This window comes from Somniosus microcephalus, unplaced genomic scaffold (assembly GCF_052327205.1).
Source record: "Somniosus microcephalus isolate GS21.2 unplaced genomic scaffold, FLI_Smic_1.0 scaffold63, whole genome shotgun sequence".
NCBI classification, from domain to species: Eukaryota; Metazoa; Chordata; class Chondrichthyes; order Squaliformes; family Somniosidae; genus Somniosus; species Somniosus microcephalus.
This window is the reverse complement of record NW_028225250.1, coordinates 867,501-875,000: the sequence shown is the minus strand read 5'-3', so window position 1 is coordinate 875,000 and position 7,500 is coordinate 867,501. Positions and strand designations below refer to the sequence as shown.

General features: G+C 54.1%; 3 non-coding genes across 3 annotated transcripts; all 3 read left to right on the top strand.

Moving 5' to 3' along the window:
- Positions 1-676: 676 nt before the first annotated feature.
- On the top strand, positions 677-749 carry trnah-aug (transfer RNA histidin (anticodon AUG)). Its single transcript has one exon. It is a non-coding gene; the product is annotated as a tRNA-His (tRNA).
- A 2,410-nt stretch (positions 750-3,159) lies between these two features.
- Positions 3,160-3,232, top strand: trnah-aug (transfer RNA histidin (anticodon AUG)). Its single transcript has one exon. It is a non-coding gene; the product is annotated as a tRNA-His (tRNA).
- Positions 3,233-4,394: 1,162 nt separating this feature from the next.
- trnah-aug (transfer RNA histidin (anticodon AUG)) lies at positions 4,395-4,467 on the top strand. Its single transcript has one exon. It is a non-coding gene; the product is annotated as a tRNA-His (tRNA).
- The last annotated feature ends 3,033 nt before the right edge of the window (positions 4,468-7,500 follow it).

Genomic DNA, 7,500 nt, shown 5'->3' with positions numbered 1-7,500 from the left:
ACTCGCCTCTGAGTTGCTGCGCCACCAGCAGGGATCTCCTGCTTTGGGTTAGCCCGCTCCCTGATCTCTTTCAACGCTTTGCTCCAATCGGCGTTACCGAGCAACGGCAGGGCGGGAAGTCAGAGAAATGGGGAAAGAAGCCGAGAAAGAGCCCGAGCCGACGGAAGGGAAGCGAGGTGACCGGAAAGTAGCAGCCGCCACGAGCGTGAGGGAGCAGCCGAGAGCCCTGTCTGACTGATAGATGAATTCTTTTGCCTGAGGTTTTGCCTGAAAGAGAGTGGTGGGTGTTTTGGTGCATTGCTGCTCAAAGGCACTCCCTGCTGGTGTGCAGATGCAACTGCTCAAGCAATGGAGGTGTCCTGTGCCTCAGCAGCAACATGTAAACTAGCATCAAGTTAAGAGCACTGCCTTGAGCTAAAAGCTCCTTACCGCTCACTTACTGCACAAGAACGCCCGCTCCTTCAAGCCGGAGTCGAACCAGCGACCTAACGACGACTTTGCTTTGCTTTTTTCCCACTGCAGTCCTCCGCTCTACCACCTGAAAATCGAAGGGAAGTGGCAAAGGTGTCTCGCTTTGTGATTGTCCGCCGTGCGCCTTTTGACGCTCCCGGCCTGGTGTACCTGCTGATGCCGCAGTGTTGTGGGACTGTGAGTTGCCAGCTGCTCTGTACAAGCTGGGCCTGTGGCGCAATGGATAACGCGTCTGACTATGGATCAGAAGATTGTAGGTTCGACTCCTACCTGGCTCGAACTTTTTTACGCACTTTGCATTATGGCGCTAGATGCCTCGCAAGCGCACCTACTTGGTCATGCTGCCCAGCAGTTTGCATGGCAAGTGCCTTCTTAGCGCAGTAGGCAGCGCGTCAGTCTCATAATCTGAAGGTCCTGAGTTCAACCCTCAGAGAAGGCATTGATACTTGCAAAGCTTTCTTATCCCTCATCTCAGCTTTCCATTTTTGCTGCACAAGACTTGCTGCTACGGCACACCAAAGGATTTGATGTCCCTTGGCACCTCTGTCCCTCAGCGTGTGGAGACCCTTCGGAAGTACACAGGTTCACCGACAGCTGACACCACTGTTGCGTTTGAGCCATTGCCCCGAGCCAAAAGAGGAGTGGAGAATGCGGGCATCGATCCCGCTACCTCTCACATGCAAAGCGAGCGCTCTACCATTTGAGCTAATTCCCCAGCTGCGTCTTACAATTGCACCAAGTTTGCTTCTCAGTAGCTCCTTAGCACTCGCCTCTGAGTTGCTGCGCCACCAGCAGGGATCTCCTGCTTTGGGTTAGCCCGCTCCCTGATCTCTTTCAACGCTTTGCTCCAATCGGCGTTACCGAGCAACGGCAGGGCGGGAAGTCAGAGAAATGGGGAAAGAAGCCGAGAAAGAGCCCGAGCCGACGGAAGGGAAGCGAGGTGACCGGAAAGTAGCAGCCGCCACGAGCGTGAGGGAGCAGCCGAGAGCCCTGTCTGACTGATAGATGAATTCTTTTGCCTGAGGTTTTGCCTGAAAGAGAGTGGTGGGTGTTTTGGTGCATTGCTGCTCAAAGGCACTCCCTGCTGGTGTGCAGATGCAACTGCTCAAGCAATGGAGGTGTCCTGTGCCTCAGCAGCAACATGTAAACTAGCGTCAAGTTAAGAGCACTGCCTTGAGCTAAAAGCTCCTTACCGCTCACTTACTGCACAAGAACGCCCGCTCCTTCAAGCCGGAGTCGAACCAGCGACCTAACGACGACTTTGCTTTGCTTTTTTTCCACTGCAGTCCTCCGCTCTACCACCTGAAAATCGAAGGGATGCGGCAAAGGTGTCTCGCTTTGGTGATTGTCCGCCGTGCGCCTTTTGACGCTCCCGGCCTGGTGTACCTGCTGATGCCGCAGTGTTGTGGGACTGTGAGTTGCCAGCTGCTCTGTACAGGCTGGGCCTGTGGCGCAATGGATAACGCGTCTGACTACGGATCAGAAGATTGTAGGTTCGACTCCTACCTGGCTCGAACTTTTTTACGCACTTTGCATTATGGCGCTAGATGCCTCGCAAGCGCACCTACTTGGTCATGCTGCCCAGCAGTTTGCACGGCAAGTGCCTTCTTAGCGCAGTAGGCAGCGCGTCAGTCTCATAATCTGAAGGTCCTGAGTTCGATCCTCAGAGAAGGCATTGATACTTGCAAAGCATTTTTATCCCTCATCTCAGCTTTCCATTTTTGCTGCACAAGACTATCGACAAGACTTGCTGCTACGGCACACCAAAGGATTTGATGTCCCTTGGCCCCTCTGTACCTCAGCGTGTGGAGACCCTTCGGAAGTACACGGGTTCACCGACAGCTGACACCACTGTTGCGTTTGAGCCATTGCCCCGAGCCAAAAGATGAGTGGAAAATGCAGGCATCGATCCCGCTACCTCTCACATGCAAAGCGAGCGCGCTACCATTTGAGCTAATTCCCCAGCTGCGTCTTACAATTGCACCAAGTTTGCTTCTCAGTAGCTCCTTAGCACTCGCCTCTGAGTTGCTGCGCCACCAGCAGGGATCTCCTGCTTTGGGTTAGCCCGCTCCCTGATCTCTTTCAACGCTTTGCTCCAATCGGCGTTACCGAGCAACGGCAGGGCGGGAAGTCAGAGAAATGGGGAAAGAAGCCGAGAAAGAGCCCGAGCCGACGGAAGGGAAGCGAGGTGACCGGAAAGTAGCAGCCGCCACGAGCGTGAGGGAGCAGCCGAGAGCCCTGTCTGACTGATAGATGAATTCTTTTGCCTGAGGTTTTGCCTGAAAGAGAGTGGTGGGTGTTTTGGTGCATTGCTGCTCAAAGGCACTCCCTGCTGGTGTGCAGATGCAACTGCTCAAGCAATGGAGGTGTCCTGTGCCTCAGCAGCAACATGTAAACTAGCATCAAGTTAAGAGCACTGCCTTGAGCTAAAAGCTCCTTACCGCTCACTTACTGCACAAGAACGCCCGCTCCTTCAAGCCGGAGTCGAACCAGCGACCTAACGACGACTTTGCTTTGCTTTTTTCCCACTGCAGTCCTCCGCTCTACCACCTGAAAATCGAAGGGAAGTGGCAAAGGTGTCTCGCTTTGTGATTGTCCGCCGTGCGCCTTTTGACGCTCCCGGCCTGGTGTACCTGCTGATGCCGCAGTGTTGTGGGACTGTGAGTTGCCAGCTGCTCTGTACAAGCTGGGCCTGTGGCGCAATGGATAACGCGTCTGACTATGGATCAGAAGATTGTAGGTTCGACTCCTACCTGGCTCGAACTTTTTTACGCACTTTGCATTATGGCGCTAGATGCCTCGCAAGCGCACCTACTTGGTCATGCTGCCCAGCAGTTTGCATGGCAAGTGCCTTCTTAGCGCAGTAGGCAGCGCGTCAGTCTCATAATCTGAAGGTCCTGAGTTCAACCCTCAGAGAAGGCATTGATACTTGCAAAGCTTTCTTATCCCTCATCTCAGCTTTCCATTTTTGCTGCACAAGACTTGCTGCTACGGCACACCAAAGGATTTGATGTCCCTTGGCACCTCTGTCCCTCAGCGTGTGGAGACCCTTCGGAAGTACACAGGTTCACCGACAGCTGACACCACTGTTGCGTTTGAGCCATTGCCCCGAGCCAAAAGAGGAGTGGAGAATGCGGGCATCGATCCCGCTACCTCTCACATGCAAAGCGAGCGCTCTACCATTTGAGCTAATTCCCCAGCTGCGTCTTACAATTGCACCAAGTTTGCTTCTCAGTAGCTCCTTAGCACTCGCCTCTGAGTTGCTGCGCCACCAGCAGGGATCTCCTGCTTTGGGTTAGCCCGCTCCCTGATCTCTTTCAACGCTTTGCTCCAATCGGCGTTACCGAGCAACGGCAGGGCGGGAAGTCAGAGAAATGGGGAAAGAAGCCGAGAAAGAGCCCGAGCCGACGGAAGGGAAGCGAGGTGACCGGAAAGTAGCAGCCGCCACGAGCGTGAGGGAGCAGCCGAGAGCCCTGTCTGACTGATAGATGAATTCTTTTGCCTGAGGTTTTGCCTGAAAGAGAGTGGTGGGTGTTTTGGTGCATTGCTGCTCAAAGGCACTCCCTGCTGGTGTGCAGATGCAACTGCTCAAGCAATGGAGGTGTCCTGTGCCTCAGCAGCAACATGTAAACTAGCATCAAGTTAAGAGCACTGCCTTGAGCTAAAAGCTCCTTACCGCTCACTTACTGCACAAGAACGCCCGCTCCTTCAAGCCGGAGTCGAACCAGCGACCTAACGACGACTTTGCTTTGCTTTTTTCCCACTGCAGTCCTCCGCTCTACCACCTGAAAATCGAAGGGAAGTGGCAAAGGTGTCTCGCTTTGTGATTGTCCGCCGTGCGCCTTTTGACGCTCCCGGCCTGGTGTACCTGCTGATGCCGCAGTGTTGTGGGACTGTGAGTTGCCAGCTGCTCTGTACAAGCTGGGCCTGTGGCGCAATGGATAACGCGTCTGACTATGGATCAGAAGATTGTAGGTTCGACTCCTACCTGGCTCGAACTTTTTTACGCACTTTGCATTATGGCGCTAGATGCCTCGCAAGCGCACCTACTTGGTCATGCTGCCCAGCAGTTTGCATGGCAAGTGCCTTCTTAGCGCAGTAGGCAGCGCGTCAGTCTCATAATCTGAAGGTCCTGAGTTCGATCCTCAGAGAAGGCATTGATACTTGCAAAGCTTTCTTATCCCTCATCTCAGCTTTCCATTTTTGCTGCACAAGACTTGCTGCTACGGCACACCAAAGGATTTGATGTCCCTTGGCCCCTCTGTACCTCAGCGTGTGGAGACCCTTCGGAAGTACACGGGTTCACCCACAGCTGACACCACTGTTGCGTTTGAGCCATTGCCCCGAGCCAAAAGAGGAGTGGAAAATGCAGGCATCGATCCCGCTACCTCTCACATGCAAAGCGAGCGCGCTACCATTTGAGCTAATTCCCCAGCTGCGTCTTACAATTGCACCAAGTTTGCTTCTCAGTAGCTCCTTAGCACTCGCCTCTGAGTTGCTGCGCCACCAGCAGGGATCTCCTGCTTTGGGTTAGCCCGCTCCCTGATCTCTTTCAACGCTTTGCTCCAATCGGCGTTACCGAGCAACGGCAGGGCGGGAAGTCAGAGAAATGGGGAAAGAAGCCGAGAAAGAGCCCGAGCCGACGGAAGGGAAGCGAGGTGACCGGAAAGTAGCAGCCGCCACGAGCGTGAGGGAGCAGCCGAGAGCCCTGTCTGACTGATAGATGAATTCTTTTGCCTGAGGTTTTGCCTGAAAGAGAGTGGTGGGTGTTTTGGTGCATTGCTGCTCAAAGGCACTCCCTGCTGGTGTGCAGATGCAACTGCTCAAGCAATGGAGGTGTCCTGTGCCTCAGCAGCAACATGTAAACTAGCGTCAAGTTAAGAGCACTGCCTTGAGCTAAAAGCTCCTTACCGCTCACTTACTGCACAAGAACGCCCGCTCCTTCAAGCCGGAGTCGAACCAGCGACCTAACGACGACTTTGCTTTGCTTTTTTCCCACTGCAGTCCTCCGCTCTACCACCTGAAAATCGAAGGGAAGCGGCAAAGGTGTCTCGCTTTGGTGATTGTCCGCCGTGCGCCTTTTGACGCTCCCGGCCTGGTGTACCTGCTGATGCCGCAGTGTTGTGGGACTGTGAGTTGCCAGCTGCTCTGTACAAGCTGGGCCTGTGGCGCAATGGATAACGCGTCTGACTACGGATCAGAAGATTGTAGGTTCGACTCCTACCTGGCTCGAACTTTTTTACGCACTTTGCATTATGGCGCTAGATGCCTCGCAAGCGCACCTACTTGGTCATGCTGCCCAGCAGTTTGCATGGCAAGTGCCTTCTTAGCGCAGTAGGCAGCGCGTCAGTCTCATAATCTGAAGGTCCTGAGTTCAACCCTCAGAGAAGGCATTGATACTTGCAAAGCTTTCTTATCCCTCATCTCAGCTTTCCATTTTTGCTGCACAAGACTTGCTGCTACGGCACACCAAAGGATTTGATGTCCCTTGGCCCCTCTGTCCCTCAGCGTGTGGAGACCCTTCGGAAGTACACAGGTTCACCGACAGCTGACACCACTGTTGCGTTTGAGCCATTGCCCCGAGCCAAAAGAGGAGTGGAGAATGCAGGCATCGATCCCGCTACCTCTCACATGCAAAGCGAGCGCGCTACCATTTGAGCTAATTCCCCAGCTGCGTCTTACAATTGCACCAAGTTTGCTTCTCAGTAGCTCCTTAGCACTCGCCTCTGAGTTGCTGCGCCACCAGCAGGGATCTCCTGCTTTGGGTTAGCCCGCTCCCTGATCTCTTTCAACGCTTTGCTCCAATCGGCGTTACCGAGCAACGGCAGGGCGGGAAGTCAGAGAAATGGGGAAAGAAGCCGAGAAAGAGCCCGAGCCGACGGAAGGGAAGCGAGGTGACCGGAAAGTAGCAGCCGCCACGAGCGTGAGGGAGCAGCCGAGAGCCCTGTCTGACTGATAGATGAATTCTTTTGCCTGAGGTTTTGCCTGAAAGAGAGTGGTGGGTGTTTTGGTGCATTGCTGCTCAAAGGCACTCCCTGCTGGTGTGCAGATGCAACTGCTCAAGCAATGGAGGTGTCCTGTGCCTCAGCAGCAACATGTAAACTAGCGTCAAGTTAAGAGCACTGCCTTGAGCTAAAAGCTCCTTACCGCTCACTTACTGCACAAGAACGCCCGCTCCTTCAAGCCGGAGTCGAACCAGCGACCTAACGACGACTTTGCTTTGCTTTTTTTCCACTGCAGTCCTCCGCTCTACCACCTGAAAATCGAAGGGAAGCGGCAAAGGTGTCTCGCTTTGGTGATTGTCCGCCGTGCGCCTTTTGACGCTCCCGGCCTGGTGTACCTGCTGATGCCGCAGTGTTGTGGGACTGTGAGTTGCCAGCTGCTCTGTACAGGCTGGGCCTGTGGCGCAATGGATAACGCGTCTGACTACGGATCAGAAGATTGTAGGTTCGACTCCTACCTGGCTCGAACTTCTTTACGCACTTTGCATTATGGCGCTAGATGCCTCGCAAGCGCACCTACTTGGTCATGCTGCCCAGCAGTTTGCACGGCAAGTGCCTTCTTAGCGCAGTAGGCAGCGCGTCAGTCTCATAATCTGAAGGTCCTGAGTTCGATCCTCAGAGAAGGCATTGATACTTGCAAAGCATTTTTATCCCTCATCTCAGCTTTCCATTTTTGCTGCACAAGACTATCGACAAGACTTGCTGCTACGGCACACCAAAGGATTTGATGTCCCTTGGCCCCTCTGTACCTCAGCGTGTGGAGACCCTTCGGAAGTACACGGGTTCACCGACAGCTGACACCACTGTTGCGTTTGAGCCATTGCCCCGAGCCAAAAGATGAGTGGAAAATGCAGGCATCGATCCCGCTACCTCTCACATGCAAAGCGAGCGCGCTACCATTTGAGCTAATTCCCCAGCTGCGTCTTACAATTGCACTAAGTTTGCTTCTCAGTAGCTCCTTAGCACTCGCCTCTGAGTTGCTGCGCCACCAGCAGGGATCTCCTGCTTTGGGTTAGCCCGCTCCCTG